Genomic DNA, 4,360 nt, shown 5'->3' on the forward strand with positions numbered 1-4,360 from the left:
TAATGTACTGTATATAGCAGTATGGAGCAGGATAATGTACTGTATATAGCAGTATAGTGCAGGATAATGTACTGTATATAGCAGTATGGAGCAGGATAATGTACTGTATATAGCAGTATAGTGCAGGATAATGTACTGTATATAGCAGTATAGTGCAGGATAATGTACTGTATATAGCAGTATGGAGCAGGATAATGTACTGTATATAGCAGTATAGTGCAGGATAATGTACTGTATATATCAGTATGATGCAGGATAATGTACTGTATATAGCAGCATGGAGCAGGATAATGTACTGTATATAGCAGTATAGTGCAGGATAATGTACTGTATATAGCGGTATAGTGCAGGATAATGTACTGTATATAGCGGTATAGTGCAGGATAATGTACTGTATATAGCAGTATGGATCAGGATAATGTACTGTATATAGCAGTATGGAGCAGGATAATGTACTGTATATAGCAGTATAGTGCAGGATAATGTACTGTATGTAGCAGTATGGAGCAGGATAATGTACTGTATATAGCGGTATAGTGCAGGATAATGTACTGTATATAGCGGTATAGTGCAGGATAATGTACTGTATATAGCAGTATGGATCAGGATAATGTACTGTATATAGCAGTATGGAGCAGGATAATGTACTGTATATAGCAGTATAGTGTGGGGAAACAGGGTGGGGAGGGACCAAGCCAATACTCCATATCATAACAGACAGGGTGGGGAGGGACCAAGCCAATACTCCATATTATAACAGACAGGGACCAAGCCAATACTCCATATTATAACAGACAGGGTGGGGAGGGACCAAGCCAATACTCCATATTATAACAGACAGGGACCAAGCCAATACTCCATATTATAACAGACAGGGACCAAGCCAATACACCATATCATAACAGACAGGGTGGGGAGGGACCAAGCCAATACTCCATATCATAACAGACAGGGTGGGGAGGGACCAAGCCAATACTCCATATCATAACAGACAGGGACCAAGCCAATACTCCATATCATAACAGACAGGGTGGGGAGGGACCAAGCCAATACACCATATCATAACAGACAGGGTGGGGAGGGACCAAGCCAATACTCCATATCATAACAGACAGGGTGGGGAGGGACCAAGCCAATACTCCATATCATAACAGACAGGGTGGGGAGGGACCAAGCCAATACACCATATCATAACAGACAGGGTGGGGAGGGACCAAGCCAATACTCCATATCATAACAGACAGGGTGGGGAGGGACCAAGCCAATACACCATATCATAACAGACAGGGTGGGGAGGGACCAAGCCAATACTCCATATCATAACAGACAGGGACCAAGCCAATACACCATATCATAACAGACAGGGTGGGGAGGGACCAAGCCAATACACCATATCATAACAGACAGGGTGGGGAGGGACCAAGCCAATACACCATATCATAACAGACAGGGTGGGGAGGGACCAAGCCAATACTCCATATCATAACAGACAGGGACCAAGCCAATACACCATATCATAACAGACAGGGTGGGGAGGGACCAAGCCAATACTCCATATCATAACAGACAGGGTGAGGAGGGACCAAGCCAATACTCCATATTATAACAGACAGGGACCAAGCCAATACTCCATATTATAACAGACAGGGACCAAGCCAATACTCCATATTATAACAGACAGGGTGAGGAGGGACCAAGCCAATACTCCATATTATAACAGACAGGGACCAAGCCAATACTCCATATCATAACAGACAGGGTGGGGAGGGACCAAGCCAATACTCCATATCATAACAGACAGGGTGGGGAGGGACCAAGCCAATACTCCATATCATAACAGACAGGGTGGGGAGGGACCAAGCCAATACTCCATATCATAACAGACAGGGACCAAGCCAATACTCCATATCATAACAGACAGGGTGGGGAGGGACCAAGCCAATACTCCATATTATAACAGACAGGGTGAGGAGGGACCAAGCCAATACTCCATATTATAACAGACAGGGTGGGGAGGGACCAAGCCAATACTCCATATCATAACAGACAGGGTGGGGAGGGACCAAGCCAATACACCATATCATAACAGACAGGGTGGGGAGGGACCAAGCCAATACTCCATATCATAACAGACAGGGTGGGGAGGGACCAAGCCAATACTCCATATCATAACAGACAGGGTGAGGAGGGACCAAGCCAATACTCCATATTATAACAGACAGGGTGGGGAGGGACCAAGCCAATACTCCATATCATAACAGACAGGGTGAGGAGGGACCAAGCCAATACTCCATATCATAACAGACAGGGTGGGGAGGGACCAAGCCAATACTCCATATCATAACAGACAGGGCGGTGTCCCACATGAAACCCTATTCCCTTTATAGTGTACAGCCCTTTGGCCTCTGGTAAAATGTAGGCTTAGTGCACTAGACAGCCATAGTCTGTGGAATTCTCTGGTGTATTGTTGTACACAGTGGCCTGGTCTGTGAATCTTTAGACTGTGGAATTCTCTCCTGTATTGTTGTACACAGTAGACTGGTCTGTGAATCTTTTGAAATGTTCCAGAATGCTTTAAAAAAGCCACATGTCCTTGATAGGTTGACCTCAGAGTGACAGACAGACAGCAGGGGAATGTGATGCTGCAGCCATGGCATTCCTTTTAATTACACTGCAGAGCTGCTACTGAGAGCTCAGCGAGGTGTGTGTGTGTGTGTGTGTGTGTGTGTGTGTGTGTGTGTGTGTGTGTGTGTGTGTGTGTGTGTGTGTGTGTGTGTGTGTGTGTGTGTGCACTGCACCCTACATCTTGGTAGTTGCTGCAGTGCTGCACGACATTGCCTGCTTCAGTCATAAAAGTGTATTGTGAGTTTGTCCCGTACTCTGTAGTAAAATGACACTGCTGATGTTGAATAGGAAAACAGCTAATTGAATAGTAGAGTCTCTGTTTGAAGAAGGACGTGCTCTATGATCTGATACTGCTTTAACACATCCCCACACTTCCTCTGGAAGATCTTATTAACGTTGAGTTGCCTGTTTATCATCAGACTGGCTTTCATACAGTTCTACAGTTCTGCTTTATATCCTGAAGGGGAATTAGTTGAAATAACCAGACTACCTGTAGTGCTTTATATCCTGAAGGGGAATTAGTTGAAATAACCAGACTACCTGTAGTGCTTTATATCCTGAAGGGGAATTAGTTGAAATAACCAGACTACCTGTAGTGCTTTATATCCTGAAGGGGAATTAGTTTAAATAACCAGACTACCTGTAGTGCTTTATACCCTGAAGGGGAATTAGTTTAAATAACCAGACTACCTACTGTGCTTTATACCCCTGAAGGGGAATTAGTTTAAATAACCAGACTACCTACTGTGCTTTATACCCCTGAAGGGGAATTCGTTTAAATAACCAGACTACCTGCTGTGCTTTATACCCCTGAAGGGGAATTCGTTTAAATAACCAGACTACCTGTAGTGCTTTATACCCTGAAGGGGAATTAGTTTAAATAACCAGACTACCTGTAGTGCTTTATATCCTGAAGGGGAACGAGTTGAAATAACCAGACTACCTGCTGTGCTTTATACCCCTGAAGGGGAATTAGTTTAAATAACCAGACTACCTGCTGTGCTTTATATCCTGAAGGGGAATTAGTTTAAATAACCAGACTACCTGCTGTGCTTTATATCCTGAAGGGGAATTAGTTGAAATAACCAGACTACCTGCTGTGCTTTATACCCCTGAAGGGGAATTAGTTTAAATAACCAGACTACCTGCAGTGCTTTATATCCCTGGAGGGGAATTAGTTTAAATAACCAGACTACCTGTAGTGCTTTATACCCTGAAGGGGAATTAGTTTAAATAACCAGACTACCTGCTGTGCTTTATACCCCTGAAGGGGAATTAGTTTAAATAACCAGACTACCTGCTGTGCTTTATACCCCTGAAGGTGAATTAGTTTAAATAACCAGACTACCTACTGTGCTTTATACCCCTGAAGGGGAACGAGTTGAAATAACCAGACTACCTGCTGTGCTTTATACCCCTGAAGGGGAATTAGTTTAAATAACCAGACTACCTGCTGTGCTTTATATCCTGAAGGGGAATTAGTTTAAATAACCAGACTACCTGCTGTGCTTTATATCCTGAAGGGGAATTAGTTTAAATAACCAGACTACCTGCTGTGCTTTATACCCCTGAAGGGGAATTAGTTTAAATAACCAGACTACCTGCAGTGCTTTATATCCCTGGAGGGGAATTAGTTTAAATAACCAGACTACCTGTAGTGCTTTATACCCTGAAGGGGAATTAGTTTAAATAACCAGACTACCTGCTGTGCTTTATATCCCTGAAGGGGAATTAG

This window comes from Salvelinus alpinus, chromosome 4, assembly GCF_045679555.1.
Source record: "Salvelinus alpinus chromosome 4, SLU_Salpinus.1, whole genome shotgun sequence".
Taxonomy (NCBI): domain Eukaryota; kingdom Metazoa; phylum Chordata; class Actinopteri; order Salmoniformes; family Salmonidae; genus Salvelinus; species Salvelinus alpinus.